Genomic DNA, 26325 nt, shown 5'->3' on the forward strand with positions numbered 1-26325 from the left:
GACAGAGGATGAGATGGCTGGATGGCATCACTGACTCAATGGACGTGAGTCTGAGTGATCTCCAGGAGTTGGTGATGGACAGGGAGGCCTGGCATGCTGCGATTCACGGGGCCGCAAAGAGTCGGACACGACTGAGCGACTGAAATGAACTGAACTGTATACATGAAAAGTTAAGAAGTAATTCTGAGTGTGGTAGGAAAACCTACAGAGACTTTGAAGAGAACGAGATCTGGGACAAGACCACAAAGTAAGTTGTCATAAAGAGTAGTATCACTCATTCATTTGTCCATTTACCAAATAAAGAGTTACTGAGAACCTCCTACGTTCAGGGCACAGTGTGAGTAATGTGCATAAAATGGCAAACATGTTAGATGAGACCCTGGTCTGCACGGAGCTTGTATTCTAGTGTGTGCTAGGTTAGGAAGTCGCATCTGACTCTTTGCGATCCCGTGGACTATAACCCTCCAGGCTCCGCTGTCCGTGGGATTCTCCAGGCAAGAATACTGGAGTGGGCTGCCACTTCCTCCTCCAGAGGATCTTCCCAACGCAGGGATTGAACCCGTGTTTCCTGCATTTCCTGCATTGGCAGGAGGATTCTTTACCCCTGAGTCACATGAGAAGCCCTGTATTTTAGTAGGAGAAAGGCAATAACCAAGAAGGGACTAAACAAAGCCAGGCAGTTAGTGATAAGTACCACTAAAACAAAACAAAACAAAAGCCACATAAGACAAAAAACTACTACAGAATGGCCGAGAGACAGAGGAGCAACACTCTAAATCGGGGGTCGGGGGAGAAGGGCACTGAAGGTCTCTCCAAAGCACTAACATCTGAACGGACATAAAAGGGGATGTGGAACCAACCAAGCAAACATCTAGAAGCAAGCTTTAGTGGAAAGCCGAGACACACAGATGAAAGTTCGTTAGGGCTGATTTAGTGAGCAAAACTCCAGAAAGAACTTTATGGGACCTAGACCACAGCAGTAACACGCAAACGCTTTACAGTTCCTACAGCTGCATTTAAACAGTGTCAGTAGCACTAGGAAAATAGTGAATTATTGTCATTTGGACACCCTGACTACTCATTAGTATTCCTGACTAATGGAAGATGACAAATATTAGACAAGAAAAATTACTGCAGCAAATGCCTTGGCACCTCTAACTCTTCACCTTTGGCAAATGACTTCTTCGACAGCCTCTTATGTTGCGTCTGGCAGCTGGGAACTCCCAGAATTGCAGGGAGACAAAGCAGACATGATCTTTGCAATGCAACAAAACCAAGACATCTTGAGGGGACATGCTCTGAAAAACGACGTAGAGTTCAGCCATCTTCCAAAGCAAGCGATGTCGACAGAAAGCCTGGGCTCCGACTCATGCAACCAACCCCAGGCAAACCATCTTACAACCATCTCCTCCTATCTCATCTCCCTTCCTCTCCTTCACGTAGCCAGGTTGGGCAAAAAGAACTAGATTTCAGGCCTTTAGGAAAGCTGCGTGTGTCACCTAAAGGCCTTGAGAAAGCCACAGATACACAGATGTCTGTACAGGACACACGTCTCCAGTGTGACTCATGAAAAGATACCACGGCTTGACGGTTCCTCTCACTCACTCAGTTCTGTGAGCCAGATGCCTCCAGTACCGTCTGGCTAGCTGAGGGCACATCTTCTTATATCATTTGAATGACATGGCTCATGGCCCCATTCTAGTCCACGGGAAGTCCTGTTTCTTTTCTAGTGTCTGAGAGGATGGGAACCGGGAGGAGTGAATGGGCGTTCCGCTTCCTCTGATCGCCACTCATCTTCCTTCTTCCCCTCTCTCTCTCCAAGCAACACTATCCAAGTCTGCTGTGCATGGTCCACTTTCACTGAGGCTTTGAAGGACAACCAGTGTGGTTTCTTCACAATCACTTCCTAACAACCAGAGAAACTCAACCCCCAATTTAAAACAGCATCGTTTTTTCACAGGTCCCCATATTTCCTCCCCCGCAGGAAATTTCCCACTGTCATGATTTGTCCAGAAATACTCTCTGCTGCCACAGGACTGAGTTTCTTCTGACGTGCTGGGTCCCTCAAACCTTCTTTCCTCGGCTGCCCATCAACACTCAAAATCCTTTCCTCATGGAAGAAGTTGAGCTCTTTCACCCTCAAAAATCTAGGCTTTGCCTGTAAGTTGGCAAAGAAAAAAAAAAAGCAAGACAGAGGCTCACCTTTCCCAACCACACAGCCCCATCGAAGTATTTTATCCATCAAAGAGCCCTTCATCTCTAATACTCATGCTGTTCTTTCCCTAAATGACAGAAACTTGACACTCGTTTTTTTCACTAAAGTGCATGTTTTTCTCTCTGCCTCATGATCCTATAAAGCTATATCAAGGCAAATGCCATCCGTGAATTCACTTCCTTCCATATTTAATTTTCCTCCTGCTTTAATTGCTGAGTCAGTTTTGTTTCTCTTTAAAGCATCGTGTCAACGTACAATGAAACACCAGTAGCACCTCTTCACAACCGTGACAACCAAAACCATCCCACAACATTGACAAACATCCCCTGAGAGCAAAACAGCCCAGGTGGACAACCACTGGTCTACTGAACATGATCTTCACTTGTCGTCTGGTTCTTTGAGCTCCTGGGAACCATGAAAAACCATTTCACAATAGTGTCAGATCTCGAAGAGGCCACTGTGGGTGAGGTGTTGGCTGCACCTCAGGACTCCTCCGATGGACTTGGGCGAAGACTGGCTGTCCTTGAGTGTTCCATCAACAAACCTCCTTGAAGAAGATCGCCAAGCAGTTCAAACATAGAAATTGGCTTCGTCTGTCTGGCCGAAGCCAAAACATCTGGTTGAACACTAATTTATCCTGTTTTCAGTAAGCCAGCAAGTCCCGATGATTGGATGAATTTTTTCAGCTTTCATTCTTTGAGGAGCTTATAACACAGCCCAGTCCCTGGGGAACACTTTGTGTCAAGAGGACATAGTTGAAGTGAGGTACAAATAGAAGGAACTAGCCTGTTTAACATCTACATTGAGTAGCTTTGCAGGTCACAAAATCTTATGAACTTCCCTATAAACTTGGTTCTAACAGGGATATAGAGGGTCAAATTCTTTTTTCCAGGGTCATGTTTAAAATTTGATATCCCATTACAATGCCACTGCTCCTAGAAGGAGGGTCACACCTTGACAACATCTCTGAATTGATCCCACCCTTTGTTAAAAAAAAAATAATAATAAGAGTGGCTAGAAAGGAAAATGGGAAGAATAATGCAGTCCAGCAAGTATTAGTAGAAAAGTGAAAGTGAAGTCCTTCAGTCGAGTCTGACACGTTGCGACCCTATGGACTGTAGCCCACCAGACTCCTCCATTGATGGGATTTTCCAGGCAAGAATACTGGAGTGGGTTGCCATTTTCTTCTCCAGGGGATCTTCCCAACCCAGAGATAAAACTCAGGTCTCCCACATTGCAGGCGGACTATTTATCCTCTGAGTCACCAGGGAATTCTGTGTTAGTAGGGACATCCCTTCTAATAAGGGCAAGGAAAACATTGGCCTCTTTCCACCCTTGGTCAAGAGCAGCCCTGCTTCTGTTTAGTCAGTTTCCTGGGCTGTTCCTTTTAACTCTCCACACTCATTCATTCATCTATTTCAAAAAAGTAGGCCAAGGAGGTACTTTCTTGGTTGCCCAGTGGTTAAGACTTTGCCTTCCAATGCAGGGGGTGCAAGTAGATATCACTTATATGTGTTATCTAAAAAACACAACAAACTAGCAAATATAACAAAAAGAAGCAGACTCACCGGTGTACAGAACAGACTAATTTACCAGTGGAGAGAAGGGGGAGGGACAGCATAGGGTTGGTGAATTAATGGGCACAAACTATTGGGTATAAAATAAGCTACAAGAATATATTGTACAACGTGGGGAATATAGCCAATACTTTATAATAACTACAAATGGTTCATAACCTTTAAAAACAGTGAATCACTATATTGTATACCTGTAACTTATGTAGTATTGGACAGCAACTATACTCCAATTCTTTAAAAGATTTTTTAAAAGAAAGAAAAGTATGGGAATAAAAGAGCTCAGTGCTACATGAAGCCAGAAGGCTCAGCTGCTACACTACAATTCTTATTTCCACTCTACTTCTACTTTAAGGTGGCCACACTTAAAAATGCTCACAGCCCAAGAGTGCAAAGACAAGGAAAAGAACACAAGAGGCTACTCTGTCTCCAGCAACTAGTATGTTGCAGTTACATAGCTCCGAGTATTTCAAGTGCTCCGAGATTCCATAAGGGAAGGACGAGGGGTTCATAGACACTTCCCAGGTGGTGCTAATGGTAGAGAGTCTGCTGCCAGTGCAGGAGATGCAAGAGATGGGGGTTCAGTCTTCGGGTTGGGAAGATCTCCTGGAGGAGAAAACGGCAACCCGCTCCAGTATTCTTGCCTGGAGAATTTCGTGGACAGAGGAGCCTGGCGAACTACAATCCATGGGGTTGCAAAGAGTCAAACACGACTGAGCAGCTGAGCGTTCATGTGCACGATTGGTGCTTTAAGGATTCTTCAGTCTCCAGAAATCAGAAAAATGCAAAGTTACCATAAGAAGCCCATTCCTTCTTATGATTTAGATATATTTCATTCTCGAGGTAGAGAATTTACAAATATAGACTTTTATTTAGGGAGCAAAACTCAAGGCACCACAGCTGCTCAAGAAGAGAATGAGAATATGGCACCTAAGTTACCACCAAAGTCGTCAGAACAAGGGGAAAGGTCAACAAAGAGATTGCTCAGCTATTTCCAGAGCATGAGTATTGCCTTGGGAAGAAATATTTGGCTCTTTTTTTTTTTTTTTAAGCATCTGCTTTGAAGATTTTCCTGTTTTGGAATCCTATCAGTTCTAGAAATCAAGATATTTCCTTCAGCTTATTTATGTAAGAAGCTTCCTTATTGATATTTCTCTCACAAAGGCAGAGTCCCCAGTTGAGAAGTTACTCATAAGCAGCCTGTTTTAGCATATGCTTTGCTATTTGCCTTTTTATTTCAAGTCCTCGAAAACGAACTTTAACACCACGTTCTGATTGCCAGGGTACACAGTTAAGTTGTCAATAGAAATGTAAAAGACTGCTCATGTGTTTTAACATCTTTAATATTTCTTGCATAATTATCAGTCATCATTTGAGAACGCCACCCCCGAACCAGCCATACACCCATCAGTCATTATTTGAGATTACAGCTAAGGTGTGTTTTTTCTTGCACAGTTCTTTCTTTGCTGTGTATCCCACTTACATTAGCACATGCTATTCCTAATACAGCATAAACTTTCACAAAGAGATTGCTTCACGGAGAGGTTTAAGAACTTGTCCTCATTTCGAAGGGGTATGCTTAACATTAAAGATTTATACACGCTGAGCTTCCTGCCTCTTTGATAAGAAAAAAGAAAATGAATCGTGAAATGAGTTTTTTAAAACAAGTGACTAGTTCTTCCAGTTTCTGCTTTTGTTTTCCCTTAGCCTTAACTTGCCAAGTTATTTACGAGGCTGCAGTCCTTCCCAGACACTATTGTAAATCATGTGTAAAATCTGGTGACATGTGAAGGGTCAAAGGTGTAAATGTCAATGAAATATGCTTTTGTCTCTGGGGGTGGGCTGGGGGGGCAACCTCTCATTCCTCGAAGGAACAGCCCCACTTGATGCACACCTGTGATCACCAGGCTCTTAAACCTTTTGTGTCGATATCATCTTCCATTCAACTAACGCTTAGTGATGTCCTTTTATACCAAAGACACAGTGGTGAGCAAAGCCAGTCACGCTCCCTCCCCTCATGGAGCTTACAGTGGGGGAAGAAAACTGCAAGTCAAGAGAAACACGAGTGAAGTCTGACATAGAAAGTACAGTCTGCTGGGGGATCCCGAGAGGGCTTCCTGGAGCGACCATCCAGGCACCAGAACAGGCGTGGCTGCCCAGGACAGACTCCACAATCTGCTGTCCTGCCGGCTTATACAACAAGCGCCTTCACCTCCAGAATCACGGAGGAAAGGAATGAATCAGCTATCCTCAGTGAAGTCCACTCTAAAAGTAAGCACTCTCTCACAAAATAAAAAGTCCTTTACTTATTCTTTTTTCTGTAAAGAAAACAGACTCCACCTACCGTTCATTCTCCCCTTTTCCCCTGTCTTCTTCTGAATCATTTAATTGCTTCACTTCATACATAACAACTTATAACCATGGGAGAATCTAATTCTCCCATGACATTGGGAGACTAATGATTGCTTAAAAATTTTAGTCAATGAAAACAGTATGCCATTAAACAATGTATATGTTAAATATATGAGATATGCACGTGCACACTGGTTAACCGATGCTTGTAATGGAAACATGAGGACTTTTCTGTGAGTTGTTGTTCAGTCGCTCAGTCATGTCTGACTCTTTGAGACCCCATAGACTGCAGCACCCCAGGCCTCCCTGTCCATCACCAACTCCCAGAGCTTGCTCAAACTCATGTTCATTGAGTCGGTGATGCCACCCAACCATCTCATCCTCTGTCATCCCCTTCTCCTCCTGCCTTCAGTCTTTCCCAGCATCAGGGTCTTTTCTAATGAGTCAGCTCTTCCCATCAGGTGGCCAAAGTATTGGAACTTCAGTTTCAGCATAAGTCCTTCTGATGAATACTCAGGAGTGCTTTCCTTTAGGATAGACTGGTTTGATCTCCTTACAGTCCAAGGGACTCTTAAGAGTCTTCTCTAACACCACAATTCAAAAGTATCAATCCTTTGGTGCTCAACTTTCTTTATAGTCCAACTCTCACATCCATACATGACCACTGGAAAAATCATAGCTTTGACTAGACAGACCTGTGACTGGGTACCCCTGGACGTGGTGCTGTACAGCAGAAATCTCTGTGATGCCACAAGTGTTCTATCCCTGTCCTAATGCAGTTATCAGCAGCCGTAGGGCTACAGCTATAACTCTGTGTAGTATCAGCCAGCACAGGGCATGACTCCTGCGTTATTTTTCCTGTATAAAGCACACCACATGCCTCCTCTCTGATTTTCAGTTCTTGATTTCCTTAAAATGGAGTGAGAATTTAAAGACAATTGTGACACATTCAGAGAGAAATATCCTTTTAGATTTTAATATTTTTTCCTAATTTTTTTACCGGTCTTCTGCTCACTTCTAATCTGATACTCATTTTCTGGAGCAGATTGAATGTTTCAGATCTTTTGGAGTGTTCCACACCTGTCTTCCTTTCCCACTCCTGCCTGCTTCCTCTCTGGAGATTGTCAGCTTCTCACATGGACAGACTGCAGGTGGGAGGGAATGGGCTCCAATAGGCAGAGACTCTGTTGAGTTTCCTCCCTCTGAGCTGAGCGAGACCCAAGGGGCCAGCGTCAGAGAACCTTGAGGCAGAGATAGTAAATGACAGGTCCCAGGGAGAGTGAGATGTCTCCCTTGGGGCTGAGACATGCCGGGAGCAGAACAGCGTGGTGGGGAGCAATATGCCTTTCTTGAGTAAAGAGTTGGAGTCTTATTTGCAAATCATAATATGTAGATGGCATGTGAACAACAGAAAAACGGACCAGAGTGAGACAGAAATTTTGGTAAAATACTCAAATGGACAAGGGGAAAAAAACAAAATAAAAAATGGAATGAATAGCAATCTAATGAAATCAGCAAAAAAAAAGTTAAAAAATTAATAATCAAAATAAATGATTATAGAGTGATGACCATTTCCAGAACGTGCCCTGAACTTTACCCCTCCATGCAGTTTACCCTCCTTGCCCTTCTCTGCCCCACGAGGCTCAATGGCTTTTAGTTGTTGAGCATTGTACGTCCATCGCCACCATCAACAAGAGAGCATTTTTTTTCTCTGCTCCAAAGAGGAACCCTCTTCCCTCAGCCATCTCTCCCCTTCTGGGAAGCAGGGCCTCAGTCATCTCAAAATCAGTTTTTAAGAACCGATGGGTCTCACAGTTCTTCATTTCCTGAAACATAACTCTATTTACAAAAGCCTTTAATCTTGCCTAGACTGCTTGGAGTTGGAGGAAATTTTATTAAACATTTGCTGTGCACCAGTAACAGTGAGACACACTACACAAAGCCGCTGTCAGCCTCAGATACAGGAGATGGTATCAACCAGCAGCCACATCTCTGAAAGGATTAGGAACAACACTAATTGCTACCCAACACCAGATATCACTATGTGATATGCTACTGTACACTCAGGAAGGAGTAGACAGAAAATAAAAATCCACGTAGACTCATGGGTCATAAGGATCCAAACCGAAAAACAGTACCTTACAAACAAGACATTTGGGTCTGGCCACCTCATGCGAAGCGTTGACTCATTGGAAAAGACTCTGATGCTGGGAGGGATTGGGGGCAGGAGGAGAAGGGGACAACAGAGGATGAGATGGCTGGATGGCATCATGGACTCAATGGACGTGAGTCTGAGTGAACTCCGGGAGATGGTGATGGACAGGGAGGCCTGGCATGCTGTGATTCATGGAGTCGCAAAGAGTCAGACACGACTGACCAACTGAACTGAACTGATTTTGGTTTGGCCCCAGAAATGACAAAAATTATCAGTAATGAATGGAACGGGCCATTAAATATTTCAAATACTTCCTAAAGAATGGATCGTGAAGGCATTTGGTCCTGCCACTTTGGCCACCTCATGCGAAGAGCTGACTCATTGGAAAAGACTCTGATGCTGGGAGGGATTGGGGGCAGGAGGAGAAGGGGCAACAGAGGATGAGATGGCTGGATGGCATCACCGACTCGATGGACGTGAGTTTGGGTGAACTCCGGGAGTTGGTGATGGACAGGGAGACCTGGCGTGCTGCCATTCATGGGGTCGCAAAGAGTCAGACACGACTGAGCGACTGAACTGAACTGAACTGAAATATCACCCTTGGAAAGCAGGCTTGGTATGACGTTCCATATACAGTGATGAAAGGATGGGGTTGTTTAGAACATAATGTTGCAATGACTGAGAAAGAATTACTGAATCAGAATTAGAGAAACACTGCAGCTGTCTCTTTCTTTTTTTTTTAAAATCAGGTCTCCATTAGTAAACACTTTGAGACTGTGGACCAGATGAAGAGTGTAAGCGCAAACAGAAGACAGAGGTGGGGGAGAGAGTGTGGTGCAAGTGCAGGGGAGTTTCTGCGGCTGGCAGATGGTGATGAACTCCTTTTGGGATGGCTGGAAGGGATATGTTGAGCCTATCTCCCTGAGAGCATCTTTATGTGGTTTCATCCTGCCATCTCTTTCCGTCTTGATAATTCCAGCTCTGCAAGCATGAAACCATCTATGTTGACTTGCTCTCTTGCTTAAAAACTGTGCTGTGTGAAGAAAATATTGGATCTACAAGATGATGAAATTACTTGTCTGACAGTTGCAGAATGCTGACTAGTGCTGCCAGCTACAGTGGCAGCCAGCAATCTCTCTGCTGCGACTCAAACACGCTAAATGGCGAGTCCACCTGGAGGTGCTATAAGAAATTAAGAGGGAGCAAGAGGTGCTCCGAAGTTCAAGAGAGAGGTGTAAAATTCTAAGTAAGGTTCAAAGAAGAGTTTCCTGTAAAAGACTTTTCCAAAGGAAGATCATTTCACCAGAATATCCAGGATTTGACCTCTTACAGAACAATGAGGTATATCCAGATTTCAGTATCTTAACTTCAAACAAGTACAAAGATTTTTTATTTCATTTTTTTAAATGTATTTATTTAATTGGAGGCTAATTATTTTACAATATTGTGGTGGCATTTGCCATGCATTGACATGAATCAGCCACGGGTATACATGTGTCCCCCCTCCCTCCCCCTCCCATCCCCCTGGGTTGTCCCAGGGCACCGGCTTAGAGTGCCCTGCTTCATCCATTGAACCTGGACTGGTCATCTGTTTCACATATGGTAATACACAGGTTTCAATGCTATTCTCTCAAACCATCCCACCCTCGCCTTCTCCCACAGAGTCCAAAGTCTGTTCTTTGCATCTGTGTCTCTTTCGCTGTCTCGCATATAGGCTCATCGTTAACCATCTTTCTAAATTCCATATATCTGCGTTAGCATACTGTGTTGCTGTTACTCTTTCTGACTTACTTCACTCTGTATAATAGGCTCCAGTTTCATCCACCTCATTAGAACTGATTCAAATGCGTTCTTTTTAATAGCTGAGTAACGTTCCATTGTGTGTATGTACCACAGCAGCAGTGGCATTGCTGGGTTGTATGGCAGTTTTATTTCCAGTTTTTTAAGGAATCTCCACACTGCTCTCCATTGTGGCTGTACTAGTTTGCATTCCCACCAACAGTGTAAGAGGGTTCCCTTTTCTCCACACCCTCCCCAGCATTTATTTTTTGTAGAGTTTTTGATAGCAGACATTCTGACTGGACAAAGATTTTTTTTTAAAGGCATCCTAGAATCTTATGTGGCACCTATAGATAGAAAAACTAAATTGTTTTTTAAAGTTTTATATATCCTAGGAGAGTATTATCGAATATAAATGTCTCGTGCAAAATAAAGGAAGAATACTAAACATGAAGCCATCATTTTACACCCAAGAAAAACATCTGAATTAACTTGAAAATGGAAAAATAACATATAACTAATATCTAATAATGGGAACACAGCAACCATATTTTACTTATCAATTCAAACACAAAGAGAGAATTTGCTTTACACTCATTTCCTTTGAAAAACGACAGACTTATAAAAATGATAAATTACTCTTTGAAATGAAGTTTTTATTTCCCAGGAAATCCTCCTTGATCTGAAGAGGGGGATGTGGCTAGAATCTCTTATCAACAGGGTTTGATGTCACCACAGCACAAAAACTGAGAATGGAGCCGTGCCACAGTGCTGATGAAAAGACCCATCATCTGCTTTTCCTTCCTCTGCTGTTTGTATTCAGATTTCTCTCTCAGCCTCTACATCTGAGCCATCTTTTGCTCAGGAATAAATTACATTTGTCCCACGAAACTTATGAGTTTTTCACAGTATAAAATGGCATCAGATAAAGGCATTCTTCATCCACCCATTTCAAATCTCACCATCACAGATCCAGCCCAGTAGAACCTAGGGTTACCATGGATCATTCACTTCAGGAAATCATTCTTCAGTTACTATAATAAATGGGTTTTTTTTAAGTGGGCAATTGTTTTTCTTTAAAAAAAATAAGGATATAATAAGTATGTAATAATTTCATCATATATTCATGTTTAGACTCTTGGATAAATGATATTCTATTATACCAAAATTCGTGAAGTAAAAGGATGATTCATTAAAAGATTCACCTCTTATGTTCAGTAGGATACAAGGGAAATATTTTCTATTAAATAAGAACAAAATGATATAAACCACCAACTGATATAAGAAATTTTAATTAAAAGTGCAGCTGTATTGGACATGGAAAACAAACAAACAAACAATGCTGCCCAAACTTGATTAAACGATGGATAGAACACATTTGAGAAACACTAAGCAGACTTTTTAAAAAATCAACTATTCAAGCAATATTGAATGAAAATGAAAATATTAGAGGAGCTGGCAGATAAATTGGACACATTACAAAGATTTCACTAATGAGGGGATCTTTTGCAGAAAAAGAGCAAATATAGCAAAGCAATACTCAAAAGTATAATAAGAGAAAATTTGTACAAGCTAAGCATCATTAAACTTTTGAGAAAGAGATAGGCGCCTCAAATCTGGCTTCCTAGCAACCCACCTTGCATCCCATCTAAATTCATTCACCATTCTGCAACCAGAGAGGTCTTTCTAAAATAGAAAAATGATCATGTTGCCTATGTCAACACCTACAACTGTTTAAACTTTTCACTTTGGCTCTGCTTTTAGGAAAACATATCAAATCTCAAGTAATCTTATATAACCTATGATCCTGCATACTTTAGGGAAGCATTCTCCCCCTGCTTGATTCTCCTCCAGTCTTCCTCAGATATGACACCTATTTCTTAATTCATGTTGTCATATAATTTTCCCTTTGTTTATAATTTTTTTCCTTCCTACTTCCTATATCTCAACCTATCCAACTCTGACTCATTATTCAAGCTTCTTCTTTTGTGTCATCACTTTTTTAAGGAAGAAAGTGACTCTCCTTACTTGGGTTAAATTCTTTTAGCCAGAAAACAAATTTGTGTTCAGTCACTCAGTCATGTCCGACTCTTTGTGACCCCATGGACTGCACGGTCCTTCACAATCTCCCTGAGTTTGCTCAAACTCATGTCCATTCAGTCAGTGATGCCATCCAACCATCTCATTTTCTGTCATTGCCTTCTCCTCCTGCCTTCAGTCTTTCCCAACATCAAGATCTTTTCCAATGAGTCAGCCCTTTGCATCAGGTGGCCAAAGTACTTGAGCTTCAGCTTCAGCATCAGTCCTTCCAATGATTGCTCAGGAATGATTTCCTTCAAGATTGACTGGTTTGACTTCCTTGCTGTCCAAGGAACTCTCAAGAGTCTTGTCCAAAAAAAAAAAAAAAAAAGGCATCTTCTCTAGCACCACAACTCAGAAGCATTAACTCTTTGGCGCTCAGCCTTCTTCAAGGTCCAACTCTCACATCCGCATATGACAACTGAAAAAAACCATAGCTTTGACCATATAGACCTTTGTTGGCAAAGTGAAGTCTCTGCTTTTTAATATGCTGTCTAGGTTTGTCATAGCTTTCCTATCAAGGAGCAAGCATCTTTTAATTTCATGACTTCAGTGACTGTCCACAGTGATTTTGGAGCCCATGAAAATAAAATCTGTCATTGCTTCCACTTTTTCCCCTTCTATTTGCTATGAAGTGATGGGACCAGATGCCATTATCTTACTTTTTTGAAAGCAGAGTTCCAAGCAAGTTTTTTCATTCTCCTCTTTCACCTTCATCAAGAGGCTCTTTAACTCCTCTTCACTTTCTGCCATTAGAGTGGTATCATCTGCATATCTGAGGTTGTTGATATTTCTCCCAGCAATCTTTATTCCAGCTTGTGATTCACTCAGCCCAGCATTTTGCATTATGTACTCTGCATGTCAGTTAAATAAACAAGGTGACAACATAGCCTTGCAATACTCCTTTCCTAATTTTGAACCAGTTAGTTGTTCCATGTCTGGTTCTAACATTGCTGCTAACATAACATCTGCACAGAGGTTTCCCAGGAGACAGGTATGGTCATCTGGTATTCCCATCTCCTTAAGACTTTTCCATAGTTTCTTATGATCCACACAAAGACTTTAGCGTAGTCAATGAAGTAGACGTTTTTCTGGAATCCCCTTGCTTTCTGTATGTTGGCAATTTGACCTCAGGTTTCTCTGCCTTTTTAAAGCCCAGTTGTATATCTGGAAGTTCTCAGTTCACATACTGTTGAAGTCTAGCTTGAAGGATTTTGAGCATAATCTTACTATAATAGTATGTGAAATGAATGCAGTTGTAGAGTAGTTTGAACATTCTTTGGCATTGCCCTTCTTTGGGACTGGAATGAAAACTGACATTTTCCAGTCCTGTGGTCACTGCTGAATTTTCCAAATTTGCTGGCATATTGAGTGAAGCACTTTTAACAGCAACATCTTTTAGGATTTCAAATAGCTCAGCTGGAATTCTATCACCTCCACTAGCTTTGTTGGTTGTAATGCTTCCTAAGGCCCACTTGACTTCACACTCCAGGATGTCCAACTCTACATGAGTAACCACACAAGCATAGTCATACAGGTCATTAAGACATTTTTTGTATAGTTCTTTTGTGTGTTCTTGCCACCTATTCTTAATCTCTTCTGCTTCTGTTAGATCCTAACCATTTCTGTCCTTTATTGTTCCCATCCTTGCATATAATCCAACCCTTGATATATTCCATTTTCATAGAGATGTCTAGTCTTTCCCATTCTATTCTTTTCCTGTATTTCTTTGCATTGTTCATTTAAGAACGCCTTCTCATCTCTCCTTGTTATTCTGTGGAACCCTGCATTCAGTTGGGTGTATCTTTCCCTTTTCCCTTGCTTTTCACTTCTCTTCTTTCCTCAGCTATTTGTAAAGCCTCCTCAGACAACCACTTTGGCCTCTTGAATTTCTTTTTCTTTGGGATGGTTTCAGTCACTGCCTCCTGGACAACGTTATGAACCTCTGTCCATAGTTCTTCAGGCACTCTGTCTACCAGATCTTGAACTTTAATTCAATTTAATCCCTTGAATTTACTCATCACCTCCACTGTATAATCATAAGGGATTTGATTTAGGTCATATCTGAGTGGCCTAATGGTTTTCCCTACTTTCTTCAATTTAAGCTTGAATTTTGCAATAAAGAGCTGATGATCTGAGCCACAGTCAGCTCCAGGCCTTGTTTTAGCTAACTATATAGAGCTTTTCCATCTTTGGCTCTAAAGAAAATAATCAATCTGATTTCGGAATTGACCATTTGGTGATGTTCTTGTGTGTAACTGTCCCTTGGATTGTTGGAAAAGGGTGTTTGCTATGACCAGCAGGCTCTCTTGACAAAACTTTGCTAGTCTTTCCTCTGCTTCATTCTGTACTCCAAGGCCAAATTTGCCTGTAACTCCAGGTATCTCTTGACTTCCTACTTTTGCATTCCAACCCCCTATGATGAAAAGGACATCTTTTTTTGGTGTTAGTTCTAGAAGGTCTTGTGGGTCTTCATAGAACCGATCAGCTTCTTCAGCATCAGTGGTTGCGGCATAGATTTGGATTACTGTGATGTTGATTTGTTTGCCTTGGAAATGAACAAAAATCATTCTGTCATTTTTGAGGTTATATCCAAATACTGCACTTCAGACTCTTTTGTTGATTATGAGGGCTACTCCATTTCTTCTAAGGGATTCTTGCCCACAATAGTAGATATAATGGTCATTTGAATTAAATTCTCCCATTCCTGTCCATTTTAGTTCACTGATACTTAAGATGTCAATGTTCACTCTTGCAATCTCCTGCTCAACCATGTCCAATTTACCTCAATTCATGGAGGTTCCTATGCGATATTATTCTTTACAGCATTGGACGTTACTTTCCACACCAGACACATCCACAATTGAGCTTTATTTCTGCTTTGGCCCAGCCACTTCTTTCTTTCTGGAGTATTAGTAATTGTCCTCTGCTCTTTCCCAGTAGCATACTGGGCACCTTCCAACCTGGGAGGCTCATATTCCATTGTCATATATTTTTGCCTTTTCATACTGGGCTAGAAGAAGCACAAGCTGGAATCAAGATTACCAGGAGAAATATCAATAACCTCAGATATGCAGATGACACCACCCTTATGGCAGAAAGTGAAGAGGAACTAAAAAGCCTCTTGATGAAAAAGAAAGAGGAGAGTGAACAAGTTGGCTTAAAGTTCAACATTCAGAAAACGAAGATCATGGCATCTGGTCCCATCACTTCATGGGAAATAGGTGGAGAAACAGTGGAAACACTGTTTATTTTGGGGGGCTCCAAAATCACTGCAGATGGTGACTGCAGCCATGAAATTAAAAGACGCTTACTCCTTGGAAGAAAAGTTATGACCAACCTAGAGAGCATATTGAAAACCAGAGACATTACTTTGCCAACAAAGGTCCATCTAGTCAAGGCTATGGTTTTTCCAGTGGTCATGTATGGATGTGAGAGTTGGACTGTGAAGAAAGCTGAGCACTGAAGAATTGATGCTTTTTAACTGTGGTGTTGGAGAAGACTCTTGAGAGTCCCTTGGACAGCAAGGAGATCCAACCAGTCCATTCTGAAGGAGATCAGCCCTGGGTGTTCTTTGGAAGGAATGATGCTAAAGCTGAAACTCCAGTACTTTGGCTACCTCATGCAAAGAGCTGACTCATTGGAAAAGACTCTGATGCTGGGAGGGATTGGGGGCAGGAGGAGAAGGGGACGACAGAGGATGAGATGGCTGGATGGCATCACCAACTCAACGAACGTGAGTTTTAGTGAACTCTGGGAGACGGTGATGGACAGGGAGGCCTGAAGTGCTGTGATTCATGGGGTCACAAAGAGCCGGACATGACTGAGCGACTGAACTGAACTGAACTGAAGGGGTTCTCCAGGCAAGAATACCAGAGTGAGTTGCCATTTCTTTCTCCAGTGGGCCACATTTTTTCAGAACTCTTCACTGGGACCAAAATGTCTTGGGTGGCCCTGCAAGGTATGGCTCAGAGCTTCATTAATTTATGCAGTCCCTTTCACCATTAAAAGGCTGTGATCCATTACATATATATGTAATGGAATATTACTCGGCCATAAAAAAGAATGAAATGTTGCCATTTGCAGCAACATTTATGGATCTAGAGATCATCATACTAAGTAAAGTGGGATAAAGACAAATATATAATATCACTTATATGTGTAACCTGAAAATAATACAAATGAACTTATTTACAAGACAGAAACAGACTCACAGGCACAGAAAACAAACTTATTGTTGCCAAAGGGGAAAGAAGGGAGAGGGACAAATTAGGAATTTAGGATTAACAGACACACACTACTATATATATAATAGATGAAAAGGATTTACTGTATAGCACAGGGAACTACATTCAGTACCTTGTAATAAAAAACCTATAATGGAAAATAATCTGAAAATAGGTATACATATATAACTGAATCACCTTGCTGTACACCTGAAACTAATGTAATATTGTAAATCAACTTATACTTCATTTTTTAAAAAAGCAAGGGGGAAAAAGGGTACCTTTCGATAAAAAGAGATGGAAAGAATGTAGCACTAACAAGCCCTCACTGCAAGAGTTACTGAAGGTTATAGTACTTTCAGGAAGTAGGAAGTTGAACTCAGAAGGAAGTAGAGTCGTGCAAGAAACAGTAAGTAGAGACACTGGTAAACACACCAATAAATCTGAGTAATGGCAATAATAATGACATTTGTGGAGGGAATAAAAACAAAACAGTGGCGATAACAGTGACCCGACTTAGCAATAAAAAGGAACAAAGTATTGATACACTCAACAGCCTGGATAGATCTCAAGGACATTATGCTGTGTGAAAAGACCCAGCTCAAAAGGTCACATACTGTACAATTCCATTTCTATGACATTTCTGAAGTGATACTATTATGGAGATGGAGCCCAGATTAGTAATTGCCAGGGGTTGGAGACAGTGGGAGAGCAAAAGAGGGTGAGACCATAAAGGAATATCACAGGGAGAGCTTTATGGTGGCTGATTAGTTCTACGTCTTGATTACAGTAGTTGTCATACAAACCTACCCGTGATAAAGGGACATAGAACTATAAATAAACATTGTGCCAATGTCAACTTCCTGGTTTTGACATTGTGCTTTACTTGTCTAAGATGCAACTTTTTAAATAATTTCACTCATTTATTTATAGCTGTCCTGGGTCTTTGCTGCTGCAAGGGCTTTTATCTGGTTGCAGAGAGTGGCGGCTACACTCCAGTTGTGCTGCACAGGCTTCTAATTGTGGCAGCTTCTCTTGTTACAGAGCACAGACTCTAGGGCACACAGGCTTTCAGTAGTTGCAACACCCAGGCTCAGTAGCTGAGGCTCCCAGGCTCTAGAGCACAGCCTCAATAGTTGTGGTGCACAGACTTAGCTGCTCTGTGGCACATGGGATCTTCCCCCATCAGAGATCGAGCTCGTGTCTCCTGCATTGGCAGGTGAATTCTTTACCACTGAACCATCAGGGAAGCCCTAACTTTTAGAAGGTACTGGGTGGAATACAGAGACTGCTATGTACCATCTTTGTAACTTCCTATGAATCTATAATTACTTCAAAAGAAAATGTTTTAAAAAAAAGATGAAACCACTAAATAATAAAAAATATGGAAAATGGCAGGAAAGATCAGAGTTAAATTATTTTGAGGTCTTCATATGTTTGGAAAGAGGACAAAGATATTGATTAAACCTTAAGCCAACTATGTCATTAAAAATTTAAAGAAGATAATAAAAGAATAGAAAACTGTTCAGTTTCTAAGTCAGAGAAGGAGAGGGGAAACATAATAAGGAAAGCTTGATTAATTCAATAGAAGTTACAGAAGGAAAAACCAGTAAACTGACTTGCTAAAACATATATATTCAAAAAGTCATAACTTTCCTACAGCATCAGTAAGAATGAATTAGGAAAAAGGAATCCAACACATAATAATAACAAAAGAATTATAATATCTATTAAAGACCTACGGCTTCCCTGGTGGCTCAGATGGTAAAGAATCCACCTACAGTGTGGGAAACCTGGGTTCAGTCTCTGGGTTGGGAAGATCCCCTGGAAGACAGCATGGCAACCCACTCCAGTATTCCTGCCTGGAGAATCCCCATGGACAAAGGAGCCTGGCGGGCTACAGTTTCATGCAGTTGCAAAGTATGGATGGGACACGGCTGAGCAACTAAGCATACTTAAAGATCTAAATGAAAACTATGTGTGCGGCATATGAAGAAAACTACAAAATATTTGTGGAATAAGTTTTGTTTATACGTAGCTACTTAGCCTTGGGAGATAAGGCGAGGAGAGTGAGTTTCGAATTTGTTTGTGAAAAGCGCGTCCTTGATAAGAAAGCAAAAGTAACCACGTTGCACTAGTCTGCAAGGACTGACTGCAAGAAAGCTACAGTTTCTAACCCATCAAGCTTTGACCAACTGAGTAACATAAAGGATATGAGTCCCTTCAGAATTCCTAATAAGGGGATGCCAGAAGTAAAACATCTGCACAAGTTTATCCCTGTTTCTGATGGCAAAAGCTTGCAGAGGACTGGGAAGGTGAGAGTTCCTGCATCTCTCTAGAGCAGGTGTGTAGCTCTAAACGCAGTCTGTGGGAAGGCGGAGGTGCTCAACCCTTGACCTTCTCAGCAACAGGCTGTTGGTAGTATCCAGGTCACATCGTTATTGCAGCCAGCCACATTTCACCCCAGAAAGAACATCCTAACCAAAGAAGGTCTTGCCTTAGGGTTAAGACTTCTCTTATCAGGGAGAGAAATGGCCGAGGCTACTTCTATCCTCTTTATCAACCACATGCAATAAATGGGTCTTATCCATTTAAGAGACTGCTGGGAAATACTGAGTTTAATGGTCTCATTTCGGGGTAAGGAGGGGGTGATGATCCAAATCCCCCCTCCACCCGGATCTTAAATTCTCTAGTTAACTAATAATCCAACCAGAACACTATATGTGGGTAAAATAACAAATGCTCGTTGATAAAATAGGGGTTTCCCAGGTGGCACAGTGGTATAAAACCCACCTGCCAATGCCGGAGATGTGGATTTGATCCCTGAGTTGGGAAGATCCCCTGGAATAGGAAATGGCAACCTGCTCCAGTATTCTTGCCTGGAAAATTCCATGGACAGAGGAGCCTGGTGGGCTACAGGCCATGAGGTCACAAACTGTCAGTCACAACTGAGCAGGCATGGACGCGTTGACAAAATATTCAGCATGACTTGAATAAAGCAAGCGAAGAAGGAGTTATCATTCCAAACCAATGCTTAGGTTTCACTTACTATGATCTCCATCAATATCCCAAATGGGTGAGTTTTGAACTTGACAAAATCATGATTATCACTAGTATTATTTAGAACTTCAGTTCAGTTCAGTTCAGTCGCTCAGTCGTGTCCGACTCTTTGCTACCCCATGAATCGCAGCATGCCAGGCCTCCCTGTCCATCACCATCTCCCGGAGTTCACTCAGACTCACGTCCATCGAGTCGGTGATGCCATCCAGCCATCTCATCCTCTGTCGTCCCCTTCTCCTCCTGCCCCCAATCCCTCCCAGCATCAGAGTCTTTTCCAATGAGTCAACTCTTCTCATGAGGTGGCCAAAGTACTGGAGTTTCAGCTTTAGCATCATTCCTTCCAAAGAAATCCCAGGGCTGATCTCCTTCAGAATGGACTGGTTGGATCTCCTTGCAGTCCAAGGGACTCTCAAGAGTCTTCTCCAACACCACAGTTAAAAAGCATCAATTCTTCGGCACTCAGCCTTCTTCACAGTCCAACTCTCACATCCATACATGATCACTGGAAAAACCATAGCCTTGACTAGATGGACATTTGTTGGCAAAGTAATGTCTCTGCTTTTGAATATGCTCTCTAGGTTGGTCATAACTTTCCTTCCAAGGAGTAAGCGTCTTTTAATTTCTTGGCTGCAGTCACCATTTGCAGTGATTTTGGACTTTAATAAAGTCTGACACTGTTTCCACTGTTTCCCCATCTATTTCCCATGGAGTGATGGGACCAGATGCCATGATCTTCGTTTTCTGAATGTTGAGCCTTAAGCCAACTTTTTCACTCTCCTCTTTCACTTTCATCAAGAGGCTTTTTAGTTCCTCTCCCCTTTCTGCCATAAGGGTGGTGTCATCTGCATATCTGAGGTTATTGATATTTCTCCCAGCAATCTTGATTCCAGCTTCTTCCAGCCCAACGTTTCTCATGATGTACTCTGCATAGAGGTTAAATAGGCAGGGTGACAATATACAGCCTTGACGTACTCCTTTTCCTATTTGGAACCAGTCTGTTGTTCCATGTCCAGTTCTAACTGTTGCTTCCTGACGTGCATATAGGTTTCTCAAGAGGCAGGTCAGGTGGTCTGATATTCCCATCTCTTCCAGCATTTTCCAGTTTATTGTGATCCACACAGTCTATGTGCCATATGAGTTTTAATTCCATTTATCTTCACCACGGTCCCATGCAGAAGATGATACTATTGTCCTTATAGAAGATAGTACTATTGTTCTCATGGGAGATACTACTATTATTCTCAAATGAGGAAGCTGAGGCAACCTGCTTAAAGTTATAAAGCTGGCAGATGCCAATACAGGATTTGAATTTGAACAGAAATCCACCTGAAGTTCCTATGTTCTAAATGCCATTGCAACTTGTCTTTTAAAATAAAACCTGGGAAAATAAATAGATAAGGCTATCAAAGAAAAACACGAATGGAGGCAGACTAGCCCTGACAGCTATCTCTGGGGTGGGGTATAATACACAGTGTGATATTATATGAAAACAGATAAAGGGAATCAGGGGAACAAAAACAATCACTGAGAAACAGAATCTATTGTGTACATTTTTGTGTACATTAATTTAATTATAGGTGTATTCAAAATCAGAGAGATATTTTAATAAGTTGTTTTAGCACAACAGGCTAAGAACTGCAAGGGGAGGGTACAGATTCACTTTGAATTAATAATTTCTCCTTTCACCATACACAAACAGAAATCCTAACTGGAATAAAGAGTTAAATAAAACCAAATTGTATCATAAAAATAGAATGTGTATTATTAAATATTTATCAACTCTCAATGGAGAAGAAAAACTTCTGTAGTAAATTACAAAGGAAAACAGCAACTGACTTGATAACATAAAAAAGTAAATTCTCTATTAACTAAATAAAAACTTAGTTCAGAGGCAAGGCAAGCAGAAAAGTTTCAGCAAATATAACTTAAAATCATACAAGGTTTGACCTGAGACCAAACTGTGGTGGAGGTAGTGAGGATAATGGCGACCTCCTTCAAAAGGCCTCGTGTACACACTGCAGCATTCAGTGCCCCCAACCTGCAGCAGGCCCCTGGCAACTCACCCCTCCGCTAGAGACTCCTGGACACTCACAGGTATGAACCCCTCCAGGAGGGAGCAGCTAACAGTGAACTGTGGCATGCTGCCCTCAAGCATGTAGACCCCAGACCAGTTGGAACTTGAAGGCTGATGGTGCTGACTCCCACCTACCTCATGACCAACCCCTCAGAAGAATGTCCACAAGCTGATCACACCCTCTTTGAACCATTACTATAAAGCTTCTCACTATCTTTTCCAAGTGGGGACATGTAGATTTTCAAGGCAGGAGCCCATTGTGTCCCCCTTTGCCTGGCAAAGCAATAAGGCTCTTCTTTTCTACTTCAAAATAAAAAACAAAATCATACAAAACACAACTGCACTGTTTGGTCAAGTTGCTTTAAACTTCAAGAACTAGTTGATTTCCTTAAAATAGAAAGAATTTTCAGAAATCAAAGAGCAAAATACTAAAACCCCAGATGAAAAACTGACATGAGCAAAAATCAACAGAAGAGACACTAAAGTTCAAAAGTTCATTTTTAATCCAATAAAAGATACAAATTAAAACAACTCATCATTTTACATTTTTCTTTGTTGATAAAGACTTCTTTTAAATAATGGTAGTAAGATTGTAATACAGATGTAAATGCATGCAAACTTTCCGTAATGCGATCTAGCAAAATAGTAGGGTTGCATTTTGTATCATTTTGAATTAAGTAAATTAAGTAGTGGGATATAAGTATCTTAAGAACATTGTAATTTGTGTGCAATATTTGTGCAATATTTGAAATAATGCAAAGCCCAGCATCCTTAAAATTTGAAAAACATAGCAAAATTATTGAGCTCTCCAATGAAGTAAATTGTATAGCAATAATAACCACTTTACATGTTATAACTATTAAATGAGATAATATATTTAAAGTATTTAGAACACAGCCTTGCATATGTAAGTATTACATGGTGTTTATTATGAAATGATGATCTTGGTGGTGATCATTCTGATCATAATGATGATGATAATGGTTGAAGTTGCCACATGATGGCACCATGTTAGCAGAAAATAAATATACACCATTATCCTGTGTCATTACTTTGAGACCCATACTGCGCTAAATGTTAGACACTCTATAGATGATTTTGTTAGGTATTTATTATTTTGCTAAAGTATTCAGTAAAAATAATAATTTGTAGGAAACAATAATTTTTTAAATATAAATTTTCAACTATTTTTATATTTATAAGAATGTTTGTCAAATTCTAATACAATCACCATTGCTGACATGGTAACCCTGAATCAATAACTGTAAAATAGAAGTTAGATATATTACACTACACAGGGAGTTTTTTAGAACTCGTGATATGTGATGCTCTTTGGAAAAAAACTATCAAAAGAATGCTGAAAAATAAAGAATCATTAAAGCAAAAATATATTGATATATTGTAGTAGGTGAAGATTTATACACCCAAGGAATATCCTCTCATACCAGTTTTACACTCATTCCAATTAGAAAGTCAGCGTTAGATTTTCAAAGTCTTTGGGAACGCTTCCCTCACGTAGAATGCAACCACCTGGTAAAGGCAAAGCCAGTGAACCAGCAACAGTCAAGACCCTTTATGTATTGGTACCCAAATACATAAGACTTGCTAGAAAAGTCTTCAGAAAGAACTGAGCAAAAAGTTAGACTAAAACTCTTGTTTAAGATAAAATAAGTAGGAAAGTCTATATATCAAGATATATACTCAGTATCTATGTTTCCAAAGAAAATCTCTAGATTTTTTTCAAAACTAGAGTTTATACAGGCCATGTGTGCTCACCATTTTATCACCAGCAGAATTCTAAACTCTATAAAGTAGCTCTTGATTCAGTTTGGAAATAAAATCTGTATTTCAAGACAGTTTAGAACATTTCTGTCAAAACAACAAATAGCACTTTTTATAGGATGCAGTCAAAGCTGTATTCAGAAGGATATTCGTAGCCCTAAATGCTTTTGTTACTGAATAAGAAATAATAAAAACAAACAGCCAACACAGGAAGCTATAAACCTCCAGAGAATGAAGTAAGAAATTATAATAAAGGAGAAATTGGTACACTAGGAAATAAAGCAGAACTGATATATATGAGAATGAGTTCTTTGAAATGGCCAGTTAAGCAAATTTTAACAAGTTTAATAAGATATTTGTACATATATATATATACATATATGGGCTTCCCAGGTGGCCCCAGTGGTAAGAATCCACCTGCCAGTGCAGCAGATTAAGAGACACGGTTTGATCCCTGGGTTGGGAAGATCCCTTGGAGGAGGGCATGGCAACCCACTCCAGTATTCTTGCCTGGAGAATCCCCATGGACAGAGGAGCCTGGCAGGCTATAGTTCAAGGGGTCACACAGAGTCAGACATGACTGAAGCAACTTAATATGCACACACACATCACTATCAACTGGCAAGTCAGGAAGTAACAGCACATTGCTCATTAAAACAAACAAACAAACAAAAAGCCACTAAAGGCATTCTCAGTAAGACAACAAAACAATAATTCCCATAATCACTTCTGATATTTTAGATTATGGTGGAAGTTCTATATACCATTGCAATATTCTTTATTTGCATACAACACAAATATGTATCTCTCAAAAACAACAAATCAATTGTAAAGCTATTGAAACTAACAGGAAAGTTTTCAAAAGTGTCTGTTTACACTGGTTACTATGGCCTCGTAGTTTTAGTTTGGGATGATGCATGTTGGACAACAATGTCAATGTACTTAATTCCACTAAACTTTATACTTCAAAATGCTTTAAATGGTAAATGTTAGTGTTGTTTATCTTTTACCATGATAAAAGAAAAACGCCAATGGCTTCAGTCACTTGGAGCAAGACTGGCCCTATACAAATGCTTGATAACTTTTTAAAATAAATTGTCCTTTTGTTGTTTAGTTGCTAAGTTATGTCCAATGCTTTGCAACGCCATGGACTCTAGTCTGGCAGGCTCCTCTGTCCATGGGATTCTCCAGGCAAGAATACTGGAGTGGGTTGCCACTTCCTCCTCCAGGGGATCTTCCCAACCTAACTAGTTTTTTAAAGTTAATGGGTAAAAAAACAAGCATTCACAACAGATGAGGGAGAGAGAGAGAGACGGAAGGAAAGAAGGGAGGGAGGGAGAGAGGTAGGAGGGTGGAAGGGGAAAGGAGAAGAAGTGAAGGAAAGAAGGAGCAAAGGATGGAGGGGGAAAAGGAGGAATATGCAGGACTCTTAGGAAGCTAAAAATGTTTGTTAAGGGATATCAAAGACAACTGAGCTTTTTTCAAAAGGCATCATATTTCAGGACGAATGCATTCAATATTACAAAAATCTAAAAATTCTCCAAGCCAATCTTTAGAGGTAATTCAGTTCTAGTCAAAATATCAGGAGGATTTCCCTTTCAGAATTTGACACAATAATTATAAGGTTTATTTGGAATAATATATGAGTGAAAATAGCCAAGAAGATTTTGAAAATTAGTAATGAGGAAGGAGGAGCCATTCCAGAAATGCGTAATGTGCTCTATAATTTCTTTTACTCCCTTTCAGAAGACTAGAAATTCAGCTTATCCCAGCTCACTCACAATCATCCAGAGAAAGAGAAAATATTACCTCAAGTTGCTAAGTTACTTTAACCTAGTAAACAAGCACCTTCAGTAGAATTTGCTTTTAATACATTCTCTATTTTTTATTTTTTTATTTTTAAAATAGAACATTACAATTGGAAATAAACTGATTAGTTGTGCTGTATAAATTAACCAAAGTGCATTACAGAATGCCTTAATATTCTGTGGTTTTGGGCTCTAAGTTTTAAAGATATTCAAGTGTTGTCTTCTTGTACAATTTATGAAAGTAAAATCTTTCTATAAAAATAAGTAAATATTTTACTGGTCCTTGAAAAACAATAATCAAGAACAATTGCTTAGAGAGTGGTTATGAGATCAAATAGACAAACAGTAATAAACAACAGAAAGCATAGAAACAGCACCAAGTATATACATGATTCCCATATACAGTAAGTACAGTGTTTCAAGTCAATAGGAAAAAGATAAATTATTTGCCATTTGCCATTGAAGTTACAGACTGATCGTTTGTGGGGGAAAAATAAAGTTAGTGACTTCCCTGGTGGCTCAGTGGTAAACAATCTGCCTGCCGATGCAGGACACACAAGTTCAACCCCTGGTCCGGGAAGAGCCCACATGACTCGCAGCAATTAAGCCCGTGCACCACACCTACAGAGCCTATGCTCTGGAGTCCGGGAGCCAAAACTACTGAGCCCCTGTGCCGCAGTTACTGAAACCCAAGCACCCCAGAGCCTGTGCACCACAATAAGAGAGGCCATTGCAATGAGAAGCCCGAGCACCCCAGCTAGAGAGTAGCCCCCACTCGCCACAACGACAGAAGAGGGCGTGCAGCAACAAAGACCCAGCCTAGCCAAATAAATAATTACATATTTTTTAAAAATAAGTTCTCTAAATCATAATTTACGCTAAAATGAATTCTAAATGGACTGAAGAGTTTAATTCTTCCATACATTTGACAAATGTTTACCAAGTACAAATTTATGAGCTAGATTTCTTTTTAGTCCTGAAACACTGATTTTAAGTATTTTTATTGGAATATAATTGCTTTACAGTGTGTTAGTTTCTGCTATACAACAAAATGAGTCAGCTATATATGTATGTGTGTGTGTGTGAGTATGTGTGTGTGTGTGTATTCAGCTCAGTTCAGTTCAGTTGCTCACTCGACTCTATGACCCCACGGACTGCAGCATGCCAGGCCTCCCGATCCATCACCAACTCCTGGGGTTTACTCAAACTCATGTCCATTGA

This window comes from Ovis canadensis, chromosome 14, assembly GCF_042477335.2.
Source record: "Ovis canadensis isolate MfBH-ARS-UI-01 breed Bighorn chromosome 14, ARS-UI_OviCan_v2, whole genome shotgun sequence".
Taxonomy (NCBI): Eukaryota; Metazoa; Chordata; class Mammalia; order Artiodactyla; family Bovidae; genus Ovis; species Ovis canadensis.